Source organism: Herpailurus yagouaroundi, unplaced genomic scaffold (genome assembly GCF_014898765.1).
Source record: "Herpailurus yagouaroundi ecotype Mexico unplaced genomic scaffold, PumYag 29, whole genome shotgun sequence".
Classification (NCBI taxonomy): Eukaryota; Metazoa; Chordata; class Mammalia; order Carnivora; family Felidae; genus Herpailurus; species Herpailurus yagouaroundi.
Genome location: NW_024412377.1, coordinates 7,152,750 through 7,176,753, shown reverse-complemented (window position 1 = coordinate 7,176,753; position 24,004 = coordinate 7,152,750). Strand labels below are relative to the sequence as shown.

The 24,004-nt window shown below is 45.3% G+C and overlaps 1 protein-coding gene across 3 annotated transcripts in view; it reads left to right on the top strand.

The window, feature by feature from the left end:
* ATPSCKMT (ATP synthase c subunit lysine N-methyltransferase) overlaps positions 1 to 24,004 on the top strand; it is a 245,604-nt gene that overhangs the window by 194,394 nt on the left and 27,206 nt on the right. For 2 of the 3 annotated variants that reach the window (XR_005796326.1, XR_005796332.1), the window contains exons 5-6: positions 6,172 to 6,304; positions 10,328 to 10,418. The gene's annotated coding sequence lies outside the window, so the exon portion shown is untranslated. Of the gene's footprint in view, positions 1 to 6,171; positions 6,305 to 10,327; positions 10,419 to 17,457; positions 17,551 to 24,004 lie in introns of all 3 variants that reach the window. The other variant, XR_005796338.1, reaches the window with a different exon arrangement.

Here is a 24,004-nt window from a genome sequence, read left to right as displayed (position 1 = left end):
TCATGACCTGAGCTGAAATCAAGAGCTGGACCAACTGAACCACCCAGCCACCCCGAGTCAAGTTCTGAAACCCAGCAACTGCCCTGGGAGGGCTCAAGCATTCAGAATGTTCAAAAGGAAATCAGTCTCCAGTGTTAGAGGCCGGGCTGATACACAGTGTTGGATCTGCCAAGGATAAAGGGTAAAGTTAATGGTTAATCTTCCAGGAAAATTTCCCAGCATAGTTGCCTAGAATTATGGAAGCTGAGAACCATACTAGGGAAACACACTTGCAGCCCAAATTCTTCCTGCTCTACACACTACTGCCATTCTACTGATAAGGTAGGGATGTCTAAGAATTCTACTACAAGAGAGGATTGCAACTCGGTGATGGTCATTGGAGGAGGCTATGGTGTCTGATGTTTAGGACAACCTGTTAAAGCGCAGGTCTCCTGCTGGAGAGATGTGTTGACAATGTAGGAGTGCTCAGTAGGTAAGCTTCTGTAGGAAAAAAAAAAGGACTTTCAGAATTGGGTTTCTCGAAGAATCATTCAGGAGGCTAGCCACTGTGCCCACCTCCGTAGCTTCTAATCAGAACAAGCAGATTTAGCAGGCTTGTGCTCGGCGGCCGCGTGGCTAAGGTTGGCTGTGGAGGCCGGCTCGAGGGGATCTATTGACTCAGGTTTGTTCTAATGATGTGAAAAGGTCAACAGATTGGGAGAATGTCATGACAACACCTTATGAAGCTGACATAATACTTTTAAGAACAAGCCAGGAAAAAAGTCTCAGCTCTTCCCAAGGAGCATTTCCATCTCACAGGACTAGCCCCCTCTCTCCTGTTATCCGAACAACCCCGTGTCCTCAAAAGCTGTCTGGAGCAAGGCCCAGTTCCTGGGATCCCGTGTGCAGACTTGAGTCTCTTGTGATTTAAAGTGTGGAGGATGAAGGAACCACCATCAGGCCATTTGCTTATTGTCTGTCTGTTCTTGCAACTACCACGGCAGGAGGACTCATTAGATGTGTTCTTAGTAGTGGCATTTTCAAGGAGGTACAGCCAGGTTAATTAAAAGCAAATCTTGTGAAAGGTAATTGTTTCTTTGATTGTAATCACTGATTTTGTGGGGAGAGTGCAATGAGGAAAGAGGGCTTAATTTAGGTAGCAGCTTGACTTTAAGACACCTGGTTATGCTCCTGAAAAACAATGGATTTGGAAGTACAAACGAAATGAAGTCCCCCAAAGAGTGAGTTCATCCTCGAAGAACAACAACCAGTGAATGTCTCGGGGGGGGGGGGGGTGTTGCAATATGGGGAGCTGGAGCAAATACTCCAGGGAACCTTGCACTACCCACCAATTCTACTAATCCGATCATCTGAACGTTCCCTGTGGGCTGTAGGCTCTTCGGGGGGAAAAGTGGATCCCTCTTGACTTTTGCATTTTTCACAGTATTCACAGATACTTGGCACTCAAAATATTTGTTGAGGGAATAAGTAAAGGGAGGAGGAGGCCCGTTTGGTTTAGTTAAGGTCAAGGATGTAAGCACTTGCTACGGTTGTATGCAACATTGAGACATAGGCAGTGTTTGGTTGCCGTCTCCTTTATGAAGCTGTCTATACTACTCCAGGAAAAGGAGTGAGTGGCCCTCACTGATTCCACTGAACGTGTCCTGACGGGCCCGCTCTCCTGACTTACCCCCTCGGCTCACTTTCCTACTCTTGCTGGCTCACAAATTCAGAGACAGTGAATGTGGGTAGGTACAGAGTGATGTAAAATAATGATCCAGCTCACCAAACGGTGTTTCCCATCTCTGGGGAATGCCTGCTCCAAGAAGGTTGTCCTTTCTGCTGCTCAGCTTCTCTCCATGAGTTAGGGGCCGCCTCCCAGCCTTCTAAGACATCTGGACTCCTTGGCATCTAGATCTAAAAAGCAAAGAATGGCGGAGATGAACTATCTCCTCTTTTGCCAACTCAAGGCTCATTTGTTGGGGGACTTCCATTTTTCCCCTAAGAGGATTCACACATTCTCTTAAGTAACCCACACTGAAAAAGATCTCTCTTAAAGGGGAATTTGACTACCCACGGTAGGGTATCAGAAGAATATCATCATTTATACAAGGGAAACACATGTGATGTGCATTCTCTACAGTGATACTTACCCCCCAGGAGGCAAAAATTGATTCTTAAGGTGGGGAGTGAAAAAAATCGTAGATATTACAATGGTTTGTGGACCTTTTACAGGGTCAAGGTGCATAACCAGAGATACAGGCACTAAAATGTCTTGGGGAAGGGCGATTAGGAAAAAGCTAAAAAGGCTCCTTGTGGGTGGAGAGGTGATGATGAAAAGCAGGTTGAGGAACACTGATCTACAGTAAGTGAGGTCATTTTATGCACCGTGTTTTGAGGTCCAGCTCACATCCATACTTTTCTAGGAAGCTTTGCTTTCCTCTGTAGTGTTCAGTGACACCTTCTGAATTTCTCTGAAGCCCCCTGAAGATGAGAGGAGCCCATTCAAGTGAGGGCCGGTGGGGTGGGCTGTGGGTTCCAGAGTGGCTCACCTGCCGTAGGACACCCATGGGTGCTCCCTAGATGTGCTCCCCAGGTGCCGTAGGACAAGTGCAGAGGCAGGAGTTACTGGGGCCTCGAGACAATATCAACCCAGCTGGCAGGATGTGAAACACCTTCGGGTGTTTTCATTTCTTTTATGTTGGTGTGTTGGTCGACTTCAGCGTAGAGCCCTGGGACATTCATTCATTTGATTAGGAAGAAAAAACAAAAACAAAGTCTGATGCCTAACCTCCTTATGAAAACATATTCTCCCCGGGTATCTTGCCTAAGGGGCTAGTGGTTAGGTTTCTACCATTGCCTGATTTCCAGAGCACCAGCAATTTGGTAAAGTTAGTTACTCACTTCTCTGACCCCCGGAACTAGGAATCTGACCCCAGGTACTAGGATTCGGTGCTAACCACAGATTTAAAAAAAGGGTCTGCTACACAGAACCAAAGAACTCACAGCTTATTTACCCTTATCGGATCCATGTATCTGAGAAAATGACCCACCACGGACAAAACTTCCTGGCCAAGGAGAAGAAATGCCGTCAGCAGTGAGAGGAAGCCTCGCACAGGCCCCGGCCTCGAATGAGCGCAGCTGGCATGTCAGCTGGATTCCCTGCTGGTGGCAGCCGTCATCATGCCTGCTGCGTCAGTCAGCCCTCAGAATTTGCAAGGAACGTGACCCTACTTGGGGATCATGAGAAAGCCAGTGGCAATCTCTCGGTACCACAGGTAGCTTTTCTCTACTGCTCCGTCCCGGAACACTCTGCCACGGAGTTCATTGCACATACTTGATTTGAGTGGGATGCAAACACACTTGTGATAATCCCTTTTCCCTTTTAAACGGTTGGTATAGTATCTAGTTTACGTTTTAAAAACTCATTTAACAGTACAGTATTTTAATAATGGGGGCATGGGTGAAGGGGAGAGGGAGATACAGGCTTCCAGTTATGGGATGAATAAGTCACGGAGGTGAAAGGTACAACAGAAGGAAGAAAGTCAATGGTGTTGGAATAGTGTTGTATGGGGGCAGGTGGCAGATACACTTGCGGTGAGCACAGCGTGACATAACAATTAAAAAATAAAAATGCGTTATTTAATTCCTAAAACATAAAGCATCCTTAAAAACAGAAAGTGGATTTGACTTACAAATCTCTTTGAATACATAGGAAACCAAACTAATAAAAATCGATAGCGAGGACGAGAGGCTATAAGACTAAATTAAAGTGTGTGTAACACACACACACACACACACACACACACACACACGATAAAGCATCGTTCAGTACAATAGCAAACAAATGATTCCTTTAAAGAAAATCTCTAAGGTTTACCAAGAGCAATGGAATCTTTATGGTTTTGAAATAAATCAAGGCTCTTGGCACAATGCTAATTTGCATAAATCTGCATCCCACCCCCAACCCCAACCCCCACTCCGTGTGGCTAACTCCAAGAAGGAAATGTGCTTCTGTTAATGGGCTAAACAAATCTGTTGCATATTTCATATTTGCTATGTATGTCCTTTCTTAAATATTAAATATTTGGTTTCAAAATAATCCGTTTTATACTGCCCAGGGTAGGAATGACAAGACCATAGTCGAAGGCTACAGGTCATTGCCTGGGGGGCTCACAGTGACTGAAGTTATCAGCTGTGCCGCTACAGCCCTTGGTTCTTCGCACACCAGCTAGCTCACTGAGCAGGCGTGATGCATAATGCATGTATATTGACAAAGCACTGTATGCAGAAACTCCCAGACCGACATGAATATACGTGACGTGCTGGAACTTACCGCTCAGTGGAATCCTCTGAGTCAAGACCTGTTCCACAACCGACTGCTGACCCATTCTGAGATTCAGATGTGATGGCGAGGTGCTCTTGTGGTTCCTGCCAGCTCAGCCAGCCAAACACATCCAGGGCCTGGAGGAGAGAAGGTTGTCGTAAGGGGATGCCCATCCCAGGAGAGAAGGCCATGCTTGGCTCTAGTGTAGGATAAGCCATCAGAGCCTGGAAATCAGGAGGCTGGGCTCTAGGTAGGTCAGGTCGCCAAGAATTCGCTCTCTGATCTTGGGCAAGCCAGGTAGTTTCTTTGGATCTCATTTTCTTGGACCAAACTGAGACGTTTGAATTAGATAATCTCTCAAACTGAACTCTAATTAACCCTGTAATCCCTTTCTCTTTTTCTGAGAAAGCAAAACACTGAGCCACTAGTTGCCCATCTCTAGGGCAGCAGATGCCCCTGGAAGTAGCTGCAAGTGCATAGCTGTCCTTGGTGTCCAGATGTGCCGGTATCCTGGGGGCCTAGTGTCTCTTCTCCCTTCCAGTTTCTTCAAGATAGAAAGTGAGACCTCTAGCTCTCAGCTGGATCCTTTCTAGATTCATTCTGATGCCACCTGTTAATTTATAGGAATTTGTATAATTATTTAGTCATGTGATATATTTAAGGTTTGAAACAATTCTTTTCTGTTACTATTTATTTATTTTTGAAAGAGAGAGACAGCACGAGTGGGGGAGGGGCAGAGAGCGAGGGAGACACAGAATCTGAAGCAGGTTCCAGGCTCTGAGCTGGCAGCACAGAGCCTGATGGGGGGCTCGAACTCAGAACCGTGAGATCGTGACCTGAGTTGAAGTTGGATGCTCAACCGAATGAGCCACCCAGGCACCCTAAGATTTTTTATATTTATTTTTATTAGAGAGAGAGAGAGAGAGAGAGCAAGTGGGGGAGAAGGGGAGAGAGAGAGGGAGAGAGAGAATCTCAAGCAGGCTCCACACTCAGCACAGAGCCCAGCACCACAACCCTGGGATCATGACCTGAGCCGAAATAAAGAGTTGGATGCTAAACTGACTGAACCACCCTGATGCCCCTTATCATGTAATATATTTAAAACCATGTCAGGATCAGGATATATTTTACCTGAACAAGAGTTACTCTTTTAGAGAATTACTTTTTTTGTAATGTTCCTATGCTGCATTTAATAATCTCTGCATCTCTTGATAGTGCTTTTGGATTAGTAAGCCACCCCATTTGTATATTCATTGGGTTAGAAATTTGGAAGCTGCTATTTATTTAGTAGGTCTCCAAATGAAGTCCATTGTGAAGGGAAGAAAGGAGCACAGTCTCCTGTACTGTAATTGAATTCTAAGTTTTCTATCCACCATTATGTAGGATTGAGCACTATAAAAACTTCTAAATTTTAGCTGTGCTGCAGTTAAACCAATAGACTAAAACCTAGTTTGAATTATAGCTGTGAAATTGCATTATTCTAGAAATAATTCCAGTACAAATGCCATAAAATATGATGATTTTTTTTTTTGGACTTAGGCTCCCCCCCCGCCCCAATTTCCTTTCAGATGGTCTTATGACATCTTATGGCTGTTCAAAGCTGATTTACAACTGATAAGATGCATTAGTCAAACGTTTACTCATCTGCCAAAGTTGGTACTGATTGAAATGTTTTACATTTCCTATCTGTTTTGTCGATAGCTTTAGGGTTCTTCCTGGCGCGGGCTTCTGGTCTGTGCTCTTGCTTTATTCCTGCTTATCACCTCAGTCGATCGATCAAATATTCGTTCCAGTTGATTGTTATTCATTAAGCCTTCTTTGAAATTGTTCAGAGAAAGTTAACTCCTATCTGTCTTGTATTTCAGATCCTCTGCTTGAATTCCATGAAACCGGCAAATGAAGCTTACTTACTTCAAGGGAGAAGAATGGATCTCAAACATGTGACCTGAAGCCACCCAGAAGAAGAGCTCTTGCTGACTTGAAAAGGGACAAAATATGGTGAGGGCTCGCAGATAAGTCAAACATCAGATCGCATAATTATACTCTACTAAATGTCTTGGCCGGTCTAAGCCACTTTGCTAAATGTAGTGTGCAAATACTCTTGTGTATTCTACAAAGCAGAGACCCTGCTCTGTGGGCGCTCAGTTCCTAATACTGTTGTTGACATTCAGTGCAAGGCTCAGGGAAACATAATTCTTGAGAAGTAACCCAGTCCATCTATCTGGAGATGACCATCTCCAGATGAAAGATAATCCTTTTCTTGCCAATCAGGTAGAGCTATGTCCTTTTAAATATAAAATTCTACAGGGGACAGGTTTACTGCACTTGTGATGGATGCATATATATATGCATGTATGCTGCTGATGAGAACCTTTTCCCCTTGTTTGGGTCTCCAGAGAGATCCCCACAAAAGGTGGGTGTTGGAGGGAGTAGGCTGGATCCTCTCTCCCTGCTGATGGGCTCCAGGGAGGGGGCATCACCTAGGATGGGAGCTGGATGGCCACTGTCCATGCCTGTGCCGTTTGAGGGGGGAAGGGCAAGGTTCAAGGGCTCTGCTTGTATCTGGGAGGTTCTCTGGCTCTGGCGCAGTGGCTAATACCAGCTCTCCTACTTCCTGTTTCCTACTGCTCAGGGCTTCCCTAGGAGCAGGTGCCTTCTCCCTCATTCTGGCGCTTTCTCTGTGCAGTGATGAGAGTCTGGGTTGGCCTGTGCTCCTGCACTTTTCTGAGGAAGTCTCAGGGTCTAGCACCGGAGAGAGAAGGCTTCCTGCAGCCTCAGCCCAGACCGTTGTCCGGTCCTGTTTTAGGTGAGGAGCCGATTCCTTGATCTTCATTATGACCATTTCCCCGTCTGCTTTTAATCTACAGGTGCGAAGGAGTGAGCATCAGGACCCCTACTCCATCCCAGGCTCCAAAGCTTCAGTTTATTGTCTGGAGATCCCCTGCAGGCCAGCATCTGTATTTTGGCTATTCCGAGCAACCCCCTCCCCGGTGATATGATGAGCAAGAGGTCTTCATTGAAGACAGTACCTCCCAGAGAGCTTAAATGAGTGCCGACAGTCCGGGGGTTTCTGAGCAGGGTCGTGGGATCAGAGACAGCCCCGAGGTGAGAACAGCACCGACAGACAGATGTACAACAATTGTCAAGTGATAAACACTCCCATGCTCCTGGATCATGTCAGTGTTTGGCCTTCCTCTGGTTCTCAAAACCGACTTAGGCCACGTTCCTAGTGACCCCCAGTCTTTTGTTTGATGCTTCCTTCTCACCCTTCCTTTCCATCTACTGTCTCCTCTTTGAAATGAGAGCTTGGCCATTCACAATACGAAGAGTGGGTTAAAGCATATCTTGATGATAATTTTTTTAAAACCGCATGAATTTGCAAGTGCTTCTTAATGATCACAGTGAGCACATGAAGGGGATATGTACACAAATGCACGTACATGTATATGTACACATGGCAGATGAAATACACATGGATATTTATACACAAATGTATACATGTGAAATATATATGTATACAGACATATGTGTGTATAATCCTCTGTTTAAACAAAAATGTGAAGATATCCATTCTTTGCTGTCTATAGCCCCTGTCAAATTTTAAACACATCTGAAATTTTAGTAGAATGTGCACCATCTCTTAGCAAAGGTCATGACATTCATTCATTCATTCATTCATTCATTTATTCATTCATTTCTCTTTTGGTGGAACAAAGCAGGTTTACTAACTAATTTGAAGCCAACAGTTGAGGTAACAATCTGTGGGATTTCCAGGAAATCCAATCTTATGGAACGTCTGGGTCTGCACCATGAAATCAGGAATCTTTCCTTATGTGATATACATTAGCATGACTTGGAATATCTTCCATAGAGAACTCCCATCATATCTATAGTCAGGTAACTTTGGGAAATATTGTGTTAAATAGTTTCCTTTCAGTAGAACTAATCAGAGCCTTGAATAAGATAGAATATATTGGGGATTTGTAAGGTGGGATAATTGTGACATAATGGAAATCATCATTTCCCGGAAATATATTGGACCGTAGAACCCTTTCTTCAAGGTGCATCGCATCAGACGAGTGTTTTATAGGACAAACTTTGGGAAATGCATATATAAGTACATCTGAAAAAACCCCTATCTTCCCCCTATTAAATATTAGCTTCCCTGTATTTTAGCTGTCTTTTATTTTTCTTATGGCATATTTTTATTGTCTGTCTATTTATTTATTTATTTATTTATTTATTTATTTGTTTGTTTGTTTATTTATTTATTTATTTATTGCTGTCTTACTGTTTAGATGGTTATGTTTGTCTTCCCTCTCTTGCTTAAGCTCCTTCCCTCACATCCACTGGACTGCATACTCAGTGGGGACAGGGTGATGGTTCATTTCTGTATGTCTCTTCCTCCCTTGCACCCTCCCCCAGCATAATGTCGTTCTTGAAAGAAACACTGAATTCACATTTGCTGAGTTGACATATACCACTACATTTGATTTCTGTCAGTTTATTTTTTGCTTAAACCCCTGTCCCTCAAGAGCCCCCACAGCAACTTTCTTAAAACAAAAAGGAAGGAGTTGTACCTCTTGCAAGATTTCAGGGAGAGTGGCCACAAATAAATTATTCATGTCAGAAAGGGAAATGTAGCAATGATCTTATTAATAGCGGCGCTGGGAGAAACCAGCCTCCAGATAGCCCATGAGCCATGGTTCACGCGCCAGGAACCGCGATCTTGCCACGGCCACCATCTTTCCTTATCCGAGCAGGTCAGATTCTGACGATGAGCCAACACTTTCTTGATTCTGCACAGATTTCAGGCCCTGGACAACAACAGCAGAGAAGCACAAATGTCCAAACACAGAGCACAAAGTCCTGTTCACCAACGCCGTCACTGGGAACCCTTGCCGCCTTAGAACTCGGCTCAAGAAATGCCTTTTGAGACAATTTATGTCCGATTGTTGCTCGTCCTAGTATATCTTAACATTCTTAGAACACCAATAAGGCAAGATAAAAACAAAAATAACAGCAAAAAATGAAAAATAAAATCTTTGTTTTTACTTACTTCTTGCATTGAAATTAGCCGACGACCCAAGGTCTGAAAGTTGTCACCCTTAAGACTCAGACAAGATTTGCCTATACAATATTGTGACATAATAAGAGTTATATCCTTGGTCTTTATCTCCAATTCTTGGCACAGACCTCCTAGGATCCCTAGAATTTAAGAGTGAGAGGAACATCTTCCGTGATTCATCATAAAGCCCTTTCAACCAGACCTGAGTTTATACTATTCAGGTGACTGTGGAGGATGGGGCTGGTTGCCAGAGAAGCCAAGCCTGGGATTAGAGGGGTAGGACTTTGAGCCATACCCCTGATCTCCAGGGAATGGAGAGGGGCTGGAGATTAAGCTAATCACCAGTGATTAATAATTTAATCGATCATACCTACATAATGGAACCCCCACAAGAACCTGAAACAACAGGGCTCAGAAAGCTTCTGTGTTGTTGAGTATATCAAGTTGTGCCCAGAGAGGGATTGGAAGCCTCTCTCCCTCCCTCCCCCCTTGCACATCGCCCTGTGCATCCATTTGGCTGTTCCCGAGTTGTATCCTTTATAGTAAACCTCCAAATAGTAAGTCAAACACTCCTGAGTTCTGTGAGCTGTTCCTAGCAAATTATTGAACCCGAGAAGGGGGTCATGGGAACCCTTCATTTATAGCCAGTCTGTTGGTCAAAAATGCCAGAGGCCAAGACTTTCGGTTGGTGTCTGAAGTGAGGGCATTCCTATGGGACTCAGCCCTTAATCTGTGGGGTCTGGGCTGATGCCAGGTAGTTAGAATCAGCCTTTTTCGGTCTGTAGAGCCTACACATTTGGTGTCAGAAGTGTTGCGGGTAGCAGAAATGAGAGTTTTGGTTTAGCCTAGAAACAGGTTGTGATTTTGTCCTCAGGGTCTGTGTGAGGATATTTTTAGCTACCAGCGACAGAAACACAACTCAAATTAACTTAGCGTTTGTTTCTTGCATCCAGGAGTGCCTAGGTCCAAGGAACACGTGCGGTGACGTCAGGATTCTGCCTCTCCACCTTCTGAATCTGCTTCTTCGAATTCTCCCCTTCTCAGGTAGGTTGTCCATGTGTTGTCAGAGGTTGCTGCCGGCACACCTGGGCTCATGTCTTCCCGGTGATGATGCTAGCAATCCGTGGAGGGTGTCTCCTTTCTGATGATGCCAGCCATGTCCCTGTTGGGGGAGGGGGACCACTTTCGCTGGCTCAAGTGGCTGTGTCTGTCCCTGAAGTAATCACTGTGGTCAGGGGCTTGTGTTTCCTGGAGGGACCAAGCCTGAATCATAAGTCTTAAATACGTTGGTTGGAAAGAGTTTCTCACAAGGGGGTTTCGTTACTGGAAGAAATGGGGGGGAGGGGAAGGGAAAGGGCAGGGCGGATAAAAGCTCTAATTACCACAGTCCATCCCAGCAGCCTTCCAGAATGAAGCGGGAGGCAGCCTCGAGCATCCCCATCTTTGAGTTTCTTTACTCAAGCCGCTAGACTCACCGGTTTCATGCCTTTCAGTATTTTCTGTGATGAAAAACGTGATCAAGAGGGCGCCCCTCATCAACATCTAAGTGACTCTTTCACACGTCTATACCCCGGAGACATTCTTCATGATGTAGTTGAGGTTCAATACTCACATTTCTCGTGTTTGGAGTCAATTAAACCCGTTTAAAGTCGAACAGCAAGCCCTCGTGAGGCTCAGGCTGTAGGACCAGTGGTGATATGTAGATATGTCACCACAAAACAGGGAGCATCGTAGGATGTGCAGTCACCACACCTGGTAATTGAATGTTATTTTGGGTTTGAGCCGAAGATACTCTTGAGCCGAATTGCATAGAGAAGCAAAAAAATTGATTGTCAACAAATTCATGGCTTGGATGTTATTACTCAGAATAAATTGCAAGGGGGAAATGGCCTTTATGAGGGTGTTGATATATTTTTAATAGAAAATCTCCATCCCTGATAGAGTAGATTACAAATGTTTCTAAGGAAAACCGGAACAGTAGGTTTATCATATAAGTGCTTTCTGCTGGTCTTAGTAAATTGAGTTCCTTCACTGCCAGGAAACTGATAGTATTTATAAACAAGAGCCTCAAACACCCTCTCTATCACTGAGATTTTAGGCCATTTACATACTGTGCCATCATTTTTAATTACTAGGAAAAATTATGTGCAAGAAAACCAACTATTAGAGCTCTGTTGTAGAGATGGAGAGGAAGAAATCATCCTCTCGAAACGTGTGTATTTTTAATGCTTCCCTTAGAGTGTTGGCCTAGCCATGAAGTGGTTTGTGCGGGCACAGCGGTCTCTGATCTTGTTCTCCCTTTCACTGGAGATCGGTTTAGACCCTGTGGCTGCCGTGGGGTGAACCAGCCTGTTTACACAGGCGGGAGGGGCCGGCAGAAGAAGTGGGAGTCAGTCTGATGTTCCTGGGGTGAAGGCAGGCAGCAGTCTACAGCGTCCGTTATCCCGTGTCCCACGCTGTCCGGAGGAAATGGATGGAGAAGACGAAGTCCTGGGGGGGGGGGGGGGCGGGGCAGCAAGGAGGCATCACTGTCTCATCTTATGCCCCAGGTCTTGTCTGAACTGGAGCAAGAAAGGAAAGTCAAGTGTGATGAGGGTTGGAGAAACCCATCTGGAAAGCAGGCAGAGTGAACAGATGGGGACCCTCCTGACCACTACTTGACTTCTCTGGACACCTGCTGAAGGGGACATTAGCGCTTCCAAGTCAGAAATGGCACCGAAACCAGGAGGTTCTTTCCCATTTCTGGGTACAGAGCAGTGAGTCACATCACACATCCAGGCTGAAGTAAGTCTCGTGACACGCTGTCTGCCAGGCACACTCAGGACCTCTCTCTACGACAGTCGAATAGAGCTTCTCGTATAGAATTTTACGAAGGCGGACGAAGGGATGTGTTGAGGGCCGCTACACTCTGGAGTGAGACAGATGGATAGAGACGGGTGGACATAGCTATATACATAAATAATGTGTGAGATGGCGTAATAGACACATGTGTAATTTATTAATATATGCAATACATGTACTATGTATTGTTCTCTCACGTGTATAACGTATGTGACTATTAACACGTTATGTGTGACATTAATACACAAAACACAATACAGTTTTACTAATACATCTCTATCACCGATGCTAGATTATGCGTGATGCGTGTGTTTATTTACTGAGACACACGAGCAGTGCAGTGGGATGTGCCGTCCAGCTTTGTGCCTCCTCGGGCAGTGAGTTCGTGGCCTGTGTCTGGGGAGGAGCTCCTCTTCTGGCCCTGTCTGGGTTGGGGGGCTCCTCTCAGGTTCCGCTGACCCTCCTCTGGGCCCCATGGCCACCTGGGCTGCAGTTCGCTCCCCCTGTTTGTAAGACCCTGATGACTTCGTGCAGAATATCAGCAGTCTCTGCTGAGGTGACACGTGCTCGGGAGTAGATTTTCCCGGAAACTCTCCTTTCCCTCCCTGTGTCTCCAAAGCGCCAGGAAGGGATGATACCAGCCCACAGAGTACAAGGACCTATGCTGGGAGGGCCTGGTTCTTCCCCTTGGTATGGTCGTTTAAACTCCGGTCTGCGTCATCTTATTGTGTTGACTTGGGGCGACTCCTGGACGTCCTCTGGAGGCGAGTTCATTTTTCCCAGAATGAATCCCGTGATTAACACAGAACCTGCCTGGTCCTGTACGTCCCGTTCTCTGGTGGGCCTTGAGATCCACGAATCCCTGACTCCGTGGGCACGGGAAGGGCTGAAGGGTTTGGGCCAGGACCGTCTCCAGACTGCCTCCACTCCACGGCGGCGGCGGTGTGGCTGTGGTGCGGGCGGAAGGTTCAGTGTCCTCTGCTTCTGCCCTCTGGCCTGTTGGCTCCTGTGGTCCTCCCCAGCGCGGCCACCTCTGAGTGCTCTGAAGGATCCCTGGGCACCCCTTCCTCGTCACCGTGGCTGGGTCCAGTTCTCTCTCTGTGTGTTCAGTTCTCTCTCTCTCTGCTCAGTTCTGTCGGTGGCTGGTGTTTCTCTGGCTTCTCGGCTTCACGGGGCCCCGTTTCACTCTGAGGGAGGCGGGTCGTGTGCCAGAATCTACTTTGTGCTGGGGGAGCCCTGGGGCCCCAGCTGTGGGTCCGCCGGCCATAGCTCCTCCTATTTACGACCTTGTATGGTTTCACGGTGTTTTGACTGTATGTAAAACCCCTCTACGGAGCACATTTTTATTAGCTGCTGAAGAAAATGCCCCACAGATTCTCTATGTAATGCAATATTATTTCCTTGGAAGCATGTTAATTTTAGGGCGAGAGACTGCAGAAGGGTGGCTGGTATTAATTTGTGATTTATCTGTCCCTGGGAAAAATTAGGAAAATGGCCTTGTCTTTGGATCAGTTGAGGCTTATTTAATCTTTAGTCAAAGAATCTCCCTGTATTAGTTTCCCAGGGCTGCCGTGACAGATTACCACAAACTCAGTAGCTCAAAATGATAGAAGTTTTATCCTTTCACAGAAATAAAGTGTCGGCAAGGCCACGCTCCCTTTGAAGTCCCTGGTTGTGGGGGAACCCTTCCTTTCCTCCTGCAGCTTCTGGGGGTTCCTGCCCTTCCTCGGTCTGTGGTGGTATCACCCCCATCTCTGCCTCCGTCATCTCGTGCCCTCTGTGTCTTCTCTTCTGTCTCTTACAAGGACGTGCACCTTTGGACTTAGAACCACCTGGTTAATCCAGGATGGTCTAATCTCAGGTCCTTAATAACATTTGCAGGGCGCCTGGGTGGCTCAGTCGGTTAAGCGTCCAACTTCGGCTCAGGTCATGATCTCACGGTTCCTGAGCTCCAGCCCCGCGGCTCTCTGCTGTCAACGCAGAGTTTGCTTCTGATCTTCTGTCCCCCTCTCTCTGTCCCTCCCCTACTGGTTCTCTCCCTCCCTGTCTCACTCCTTCTGTTTCTCAAAATAAACTTAAAAGAACACATTTGCAAAAGCCCTTTTTCCAAGTCAGGTCACATCCCGAGGTTCCTGGCAGACTTGTCTTTGGGGAGACCACCGTTCAACCCCCTGGAGCCCCTCTTCCTATGGAGGTTTCTCCTCAGGGGGTGCACATTTTTTTTTTTTAAATCAGAAAGCAGATCTTTTCAATAATGTGTCTCTCGGGACAATGATTCACAGATGGTAGACCATGACCAGCAGCGTCGGCCTCACCCGGGAACTTGTGAGAAATGCAATATCCCAGGCCCCATGCCATACCTACCAGAAACCGGCCCTGTGGCCCAGGAGTCTGTTTCAACAGGCCAGCCAGGGGATCCTGCTGTGTTTGAAGTTGGAGAATCTCTGCCGGGTGCCTTCAGAGGGGACCCACACCTTCTCCAGTACTGTGTTCCAGTACCCTGACTTGCTGGGCTGGCCCGGAGAACTCACAGCTCCCTGGGGCCGGAGGGCTCAGCCCTGTTCTCCTGCTTCCCCCACCTCAGGTGGAGCTGTGAGCCCCGAGAAGCTCCTGACACCGCACCCCACCCCCATCTTCTGGTGAAGGCTAAAGGGCCACTTGCCTGGCCTGAGGAAGAGGCATTACTACCCGCCTCGGCCCCCCTGGCAGAAGCAGGTTCTCAGTGACCCTGTGCTCGAAGGGCCCTTTGGGAGTGTTACAGGTTGAACTGTGTCCCCCTCAGATTCATTTGTTGAACCTTGACCTCAGATTGTGACCTCATTTGGAGATAAGGTCATTGCAGATGTAATTAGCTAAGGTGAGGCCTTGCTGGAGCAGGGTGGGCCCCTCATCTCGTATAACTGTTGTCCTATAAAAAAGGGGGAACTTGGACCCATAGACAGATATACACCCGGGGGGGAGGGGATGCGAAAGATTGCTAGCGAATCCCCAGATGCGGGGAGAGGGGCACACAGCAGACTCTTCCTCACAGGCCTCAATGGGAACCGACTTGCCCTCACCTTGATCTTGGACCTGTAACGTCCTGAACTGTGAGACAATACATTTCGTTGTTGAACCCCCCATGGTCTTCGGTACTCTGCACGGTCGGCCGAGGAAACTAAAACAAGAAGCGTGTAGGGTTAATTTTCTTTTGTGAGCCGGCCTGAGTTCTGAACAATTAACTTCAAAAGAACTTTTTGAGCACAACTCATTTGTCAGTTAGGAACTGCCTCACAGCAAAGCAAAAGCTCTATGTCATGTTGACAATTATTTGGGACACGCAGTTCTCAGTTCCTGAGAGTGTTCAAGACGATATTTTTAGTGAGTTTTAAGTGATTGTGGTATCTTAAAACGGTTGTCAAAAGAATAATGTTTTAGACTTTATAGCACTTTTGACCTTCTTCTTCTTCTTTATCTTTATTTTCTTTTGGAATTATCCTTTGTAAATGTTTTTTTTTCCCGTAGAATCTCTCATTTGTTCAGAACTACAAATCAATACAATTAGATATGAAGGACTCAGCTGAAAATAAAAGCAAATTAATGTATATGTTGGAGGAACATTTTGTGCCATTTTTCTCCTCCAATTAGCCCAATTAGTCAGTGACATCTAGGACTGGTCTTCCAGAAAGAATTACAGGCCAGAAGTCCCGTTCTCCACTTTAATGAGTTGTTCCAAGAGAGCCGGTCATTCTGCATAAATTGATAAGTACGAGATGTCCTGGGTAATAATTCCAAGTGTTTATGCTGCTCTGCCATTGTTCATTAATTTTTGTCAAGTAAACTTAAGGCTTTAAAAATGTGAAAGAGGTAACAATTCATTGGTTATGTGAAACTGCCAACAAAGGTTACAGTTCTCTAACATCGTACATTTTTTTTCCTCCTGTACCTCACAATGTAGGCCGTAGGGCACGCGAGCGTCCACACACGCTCTAAGTGGGCAATGTTAGGGGAAGCCAATGGAAGAGTCGAAGTCTCTGCAGCCAGTACTCGTTCAGTAGATACCACGCCGCCTAGATTCTCCTCCTGAGAATAAGTGTGTATCTATTTCATGACCAGGAGAACCTGGAACTAAAAATGATGATAATGCTCTTCAACAACCTGGTATTTGGAGCTCTCCTTAATGAGAAGAAAAGTACAAGGAAGCATCTTCGTAAAAGAGAACTACTTTGAAGTGGTGCCCGGGTGTCTAGCCCTTAGCAGCCCCCAGGTTCAAATTGAAGTCACATTTTCTTTAACTCTCAGAGTGACACTACCTCAAACTTCCCCCTGCAGGTGCCTGCCCCCCTGAAGCAATCTCCTGGGTATCTGGGAGGCTTCTGTGGATTTGGGATGGGCTCTCTCATGACCTTTATCCCCAGCCTCAACTTCTCGGACTAGCCTACGGTCCTTGCCACCAGTGGCCCACGTGGAGAGTCCCCTCTGGTGGACACGGGCCTCCGTCTTTTGGCGAAGGCTAAAGGGCCTGTACTCCACCCTGAGAAAGGGGTATTACTGCCTGCCTTTGCCTCTCTGTCTCCAACATAAATCAAGCCCTTCCATTTAGAGCCCACAGTTGAAATCGGGCTGCGTTGGTAAGGTTCTACTGAATGTCTATGGGTAAATGATGGAAAGTACAATACCAAGAATAGTTAACAATGGTTCTGAGATGTGGTTTTCAGAGGGAAGTCACCTCCCCACCCCCACATGCATTATATGCACACATTCAAAGTCCATCCGCTACAAGGTCGAAGAGAAGATGGTGTTTCCCTTCACCTCATTGTAAACTTCATCTCTGAAGTCTGCCTTCTGTGTTCTCATATCTCCCTCTTCCCAGGGGAAGAGATGCTGGGAAGGTACACTCATTCTAACAGAAACTGCTCATGTCTCACTCCAAGGGGCCCGAAAGATAATCATTTCGGAAGAGGACGGTTCAACACCAGGATATTCACCAATGTTGAGGGTGGTTCATGCAAATAATACCAGCACACGTGTTAACAGTCCTATGCAGCTTTCGTCTTGCCAAGCCAAATTTACTTCCTTTTATAGTCTAGACTCCAGCATTAGGGAAAGACCCATGTCTTCACAATTTTTTTGAAGTTCCAGGTCTCAAGTTAGAAGATCCAGGGTTTTATTGGGAAAGATTGACATAAATTCTTGATAAGCTATAGTTCTTTCTAAAATTCTTAACCAAATCACGACTAATTTCTTTCCTTTCTTCTTCCAGTGAGAAGTCAACAGTGAGAGGTACGATTCAAACTCAGTCCTTTAGAATCGGTTTTGCACCAGGTCACCTCACAGTTTTCCCTTGGAACCATAGGTAGGAACTCACTCTGTATCTGAGGAGTCAGAAGGATGTGTTCAAACAAATGAGCCACCCCGTAGCTTGTTCCTTTTGAGAACGTTCTACAGTTCTAGAAACCTCAGAGTTGAGTTTTGCATAGGCCACCTTCTTACACAAATATCAAGGGCTGTATTTCACAGACTGTGTGATCTTAACAGAAATCTTTTCAGATAGGTGAAGGGTCAATTTTTAATTCCCTGAAGCTAAACTGAAGACGAGAGCATTTAAAATTGTAGTTGGCCAGGCTTTATGTCCGGAATTTCAGGGTGTGGGCTCCAGCCTTGGTTGGTGCTGTTCTCCGTGATACCTCCTGGGCATTTTAATGTTCAAAAGTCCTAAATCCTGAAGAGGATGAATGATATACTAATTCTGTGTGTGGATAGTGCTTTGCATTTCGTTGTAGAGCCGTGTCGTCCTCCCAGTTTTATGTGGCTTGTCCATGCTTCCTCCCCGGAAGAGTTTAGTTCCCTTCAGGAATACTCATGAGTCACCGTGTTAATGATGGTAGCAGGCTCAAGAGGCTTCAGAGATGAGAGCCATGGTCTCTGCAATGACTCATGGAATGATAGCAAAGGCAGATTTACAAACAAATGAGCACGACACAGAATAAACACTGTAATAGTGGGATGTATACGTTATGCAGCAAAGCATATGGTGGCATTCTGCCTGGCTAAGTTTCAGTGAAAGCTAAAAGGAGGAAGTTTTTCCTTTTTCTTTTTTAAATTAGGAAGATGAGAAGATCTTCCTAAATTAGTAGGGGAAGCTTTTCTAAACATGGAGAATATGAGCGAAGGCCTGGAAATATCCGAGAAGGAACAGACTCCTCTGTCTAGATTGGAAGGTGGAGAGGCTGGAAAGGTAAACCAGGGCCATTTTCCCAGGGTCTCGAGTGCCACGTTAAGGAGGGTTTGCCTTATTCGATAGGTGATGCAAATTCTCAGGTACTTAGGAGTCTGTGCAGCAGAGAGGACCAAGAAAATATGTGCTCCCTCTCTCAGGATGTGGAGGTGTCACTGACAAGGGGCTGCAGGAAGGGCCACGCAAATGGTTCTCTAATGCGGTAGGAGCGGAAGTAAAATTGGGCTTCCTCATCAGAAAGCGGGACGTGTGATTCTAGGCTGAAGGCAATGGGGAGAAGCTGGTTCTTGTGTGGATCTGGATCATCAGCATAGAAGTGATAGGTAAATTTATGTGCTACGAGAAGCGTGTTGACGTAAATTCAAGGAATAGTAATATTTATGAGGTGTCAAGAGGAAAACTGTCATGGCAGAGACCAAAAGGGGGTAGGGAGAGATGGAAAGGCCAACTTCCTGTGAGGTGATAAGGTGGGAGATGGTGGAGGGAGGGTTTCAACAAAGAGGAAACAATCAACTGTAGGAGAGGTCCGGGTAAGGAGTGGTAGAAAACCATCCACTGGATTTGGCAATTAAAAAACGAGACGCTTCTTCCGAGGTGGAATGATTTTGGGGTAGGGAGAATGGCAGGGGTCGAAAACAAAAGGGCAGAGGAATGTTGAGCTTCCAGTTGGAGACAATCGTTTCATGAATATTTAATGGTACGAATGCATATGTACTAAGGACTTATGTCTATACTCATCAATTACTCTGAGCTAATTATGTGATCTGAGCAACATAAAAATCCCTCCTCCCCCTCTTAAAATAGCTTCCCTCCTCTAGACTCTGGCAGTAGGCATATCTCTGCTCATTAGCTGGGGCCAGTGCAGTAATTTTTAGTGTTTGAAATGGTAGTGGTGTGTAGGGTAAGAAACACCTCTCTTAAAATTGTGAAAGACCCTATTCTCAGAGAGTGAAAAATCCACACGTAACTCTGACATAACCTGCGTATTCGTTTGCTGGGGCTGCCATAACAAACTACCCAGAGGGGGTGGTTTAAACAACAAAGATTTGGGGCGCCTGGGTGGCGCAGTCGGTTGAGCGTCCGACTTCAGCCAGGTCACGATCTCGCGGTCCGTGAGTTCGAGCCCCGCGTCGGGCTCTGGGCTGATGGCTCAGAGCCTGGAGCCTGTTTCCGATTCTGTGTCTCCCTCTCTCTCTGCCCCTCCCCCGTTCATGCTCTGTCTCTCTCTGTCCCAAAAAATAAATAAACGTTGAAAAAAAAAATTAAAAAAATAAAATAAAAATAAACAACAAAGATTTAATTTCTCACAGACTTCTCTGGAGGCCGGAATTCTGAAATCAAGATGTCCTCGGGGCTGGTTCCTTCTGAGGAATGTGGGAGACTGTGGTAGGCCTCTCTCCCTGGCTTGTAGACGGCCGTCCTCTCCTGTGTCTTTGCATGGTTTCCCAACGTTCATTTGTGTATCTGTGTCCAAATTCTGTTTTTTTTTTTAAGTTTATTTATTTTGAGAGAGACAGAGAGAGTGTGAGTGGGTGAGGGGCAGAGAGAGGAGAGAGGGAGAATCCCGAGCAGGCTCCGCATGGTCGGCACACAGAGCCCGATGTGGGGCTCAAACTCATGATACTGTGAGATCATGACCTGAGCTGAATTCAAGAGTCAGATGCTTAACTGACTAAGCCACCCACGTGCCCCCAAATTCTGTTTTTATATAAGGACACCAGTCATATGGAATTAGAACCTCATTTGAAATAATCTCATTTTAACTTAGTTACTCTTTAAAGACACTATCTCCAAATATAATCATATTCTGAGGTGCTCGGGTCAGGACTTTATCATACGAGTTTTGGTGACATAATTCAGCTCAGGGCACCCATCTTATGCAATAATCTGTAGGTGAGTATTTGGGGAGTTTTAGGCACACTTAGAACCAGAGGCAGATTATCAACATGGGCCCAGGGAATGAGAGTGGGGAGCAGGGCCTTTCCTGTGTGGGAACTTCACTGTCTGCAGGACAGGATGCCTGGAGCAGCAGACGTGGTTTCATCTCTTTGAAAGGCTTGTCTGTATCCTGACGACTTGATGTCACTATCCATAAAATCATTCCACAATCTCCTCTTGTCCTCACTGCGTGCTCATCAGTTTTTTATTTATAATTTGACGGACTGTGTCGGAATCTTCAAGGAGGTGAGAATGTGCTGACCACAAGAAGTGAGTCTCATGGTGAGCGAAGAGTTCTTTTTAAATTTTTTTCCAAGATTTTATTTTTAAGCAGTCTCTACATCCAACGTGGGGCTCAAACCCACAACCCCGAGATCACCCTACCGACTGAGCCAGCCAGTGCCTCAGTATAGAGTTCTTTTGAGGTGAACTAAGAAACCATTGTTCTCATGTATGGATCAGCCTCTTGAGGACAGCTGGAGCCAGTCCCTGGGAGACGTCCGGTGCCTGGCAGAGCTGGGGACCAAGTCACCTTCCCCAGTGCTCTTCTCCCAGAAGTCTGGGCTCTGCCTGGTCTTCTCAGACAGCTTCTGTGGCTCCCTTCACTGCAGACGCAACACTTATGAATCCTTTTCATAAAGGATCTTGTGGGAGGACTTTGAACCATTTGCTAAAATTAGATTTTTGGATTACTGATGGCTTTTTATTACCCATATGCTGTCTGTCTCCTGTTGCCACAAGTAATGGAAATGCGAAGGTAACTTGGCAGCGTTACACAGTGTTATCCATCATTGTGTATTTCCATGGTCTTTTGTGGTTTTGTTACTTTATGGTGGCATCTCATCAGACCAAGACCTCTCCCAAGAAATCGCTTGTTAAAAAAAAAATCATTGTTATAGCCACTGTGTGTGTGTGTGTGTGTAGAGTGGCTGTTGTTGGAAATGCCTACATTCAAGATGGCCTTTCTTCCCTTCCCCCACAGGTGTTGAGCATAGGATTCTCTTGCCCTGAGCGAGTGCAGTCTCTCTCTCTCTCACTCATGCTTCCCTTTCTCATTTACCTTAAGGGGGTCTTGTGCCCTGAAAGTAATTTTTTTGTTCAATAAGCCTGACCCATAAATCCGCTAGGAGTTATTAATGTTCTTATGACTTCTGCACAGACAGTGGCTGTATCTTTGACCTATGATTCAGTAGGTATCTTCTGAATAGTAGAAAACTGGAATTGCAGAGGTGAAATATTTATATACTTTCCTTCACCCAAGATTTCAAGGACGAATAAGAAGGTGGATACATCCTGAAAAAAAGTCTAAAGGGCAATGGATATGAGCTACTTAAAGAGAATAAAGAAGCTAATAGGATGTCATTAATGATTCCTTTGAAGAACTAAAGGTATAAGATTGTTTCTGTGCATTGTATTAGTAAATTTTTGTACTTTCAATATTAAAATACCTTTTGATTCTATCAGTCAGGGTTCTCCAGTATGTGTGTGTGTGTGTGTGTGTGTGTGTGTGTGTGTGTGTGTGTCTGTATGTGAGTGTGTGTGTATACTGCCAAGTTCAAAATTTGTAATTCAAGTCTGAAGGCCATCAGGCTGGAGACCCAGGAAAGAGCTGAGTTAGGTCATGAACCTGAAGACTGTCATGCTATTAGGGGAAGAGCAGATGATGTCATAACTCAAGTCTGAAGGTTGTCTGCTGGAAGAATCCTTTCTTATTCCAAGGGGGTCAGTCTTTTGCTCTGGTAAGGACTTCATTTGGTTGGATAAGGCCCACCTACATTATGGAGGGAAACCTGCTTTAGTTAAAGTTCACCAATTTAAACGTAAATGTCATCAAAAAACCCCCCAAAAACCCTACAGAAACATCTAGAATAATATTTGGTCACATATCTGGGCACCATGTTCCAGCCAAGTTGACACCTAAAATTAACCATCACAGGAATATTCTCTGAAAGTATTAAAGCATTTTTATTGCAATTATATAGATAGTAGCCTTTTTAATTTTTGACAGGCTGGTTGACTTCTCTTATATAAATAGCAAAGAAGGGACAGTCCATGGTCAGGTGGAGTAGAATCAGGCAGAATGACTCCTTTCTAGTTTTTCAGTGAAGTTTGAATTTTAGAACCCTTTTGGGGCACCTGCTTGGCTCAGTCAGTTGAGAGTCCAACTTCAGCTCAGGTCATGATCTCACGGTTCATGAGTTCGAGCCCCGCATCGGGCTCTGTGCTGTCAGTTCTGTCAATGCAAAGCCTGTTTCAGATCCTCTGTCTCCCTCTCTCCCTCTGCCCCTACCTGCTCACTCTCTCTCTCAAAGATAAATAAACATTTAGAGCCCTTCTGAATGCATGCATTCATTGTACATCCACAAAGCATGCATGGCTGTGTCTGTGTGTGTGCTCAGCTTCACCTAAGCCTTTAGAAAACTTTGGTTTGGATTCAAGGGCACTTATTGGGAAGAATAACCATTTGGGTGATAATGCCATCTTATGTCAATTTGAACTTGAAAAAAATGACATTGTTCTAGAATCTGTAAGCTTCCACATTTGTATCAGTAATTTGAATGAAGATAGGCAGGTGTGCCTTATACTTTTTTGATATGCTGAATCTGGACTGGACAGTGGGTAAATAAGACCATAAGTGAGCGTCCAGGATAATGTGGAGAGGTTCAAACGTAGAACTGAATCTAAGTGGAAACTTACAAGAGCACATTAGTGATCCTATTCTTGGCTTCAGAAGCACTTCTGCAAACTGTAGGAAGGTGGGGTTGTGGCTTGGTAATGTGGGACGTGTAAAAAAGACTTAGGAGACTTGAGGTGACAGTGGATTTGGTGAATTGGCCAGAGCAAAGTGGATGCATTGAAGACCTGAGCTGAGTTTGCTCGTCAAGTCTGCATTGCCTGCTGGGGAGAGGGCACTGGGCTCACCAGAAAGTCACAGAACAGTTGGCTACTTCATTTACTCCTAACATCCTTAACTGGCATTGCTAAAGGGGGCTTCCATTTAAAAATTGCTAGAAAGTAGAGTGCTTGGTGAGCTATTTCCCTATGACCTTTCTTGTTACTGTCCTGTTATTTAGAAAACCAGCACTCAGAATTTGCTTCCACAGTGGAAGTCTTTATAGTATAAACCCATTTGTTATGGCAAATGTATCTCTGTTAGTATATTTTAGCTTAAATCAATTATATAAGTGCTTCGTAAGAACATTTATTTTGCCCAGTGTTTCACCAGCATCAAGGATTTTAGAAAGTGTTTGATCTTTCTTTTTCTGAAACTCTTACAAGAGTGATGGGTTTACTAAAATTTACAGTGAAGCTAACCTGATTACTCTGGGCTATTTTTAAGAGGATTAGACTATTCAAGGGCAGATGGATTCTAATCCCATGACTAATGTTTTGGCCAATAGAGTACAATGCTTTTTGATTATGAAAATTGGTTAGTAACCATCTCAGTATGCTCACCCTTTCCTGCTTATGACAAACAGTACTAAAATGTTTCTCTTGGAACCTGGTTATAGATCAGCTCTATATTCCTGAATTAATCACTGTTTAGTAGGGCAAGTTGCCATGTTGCAGAAGGGACCTAGGGGTAAAGTTCTTTGGCTGTTGACAATGGCGGGTGACTCATTATAGCCAAATG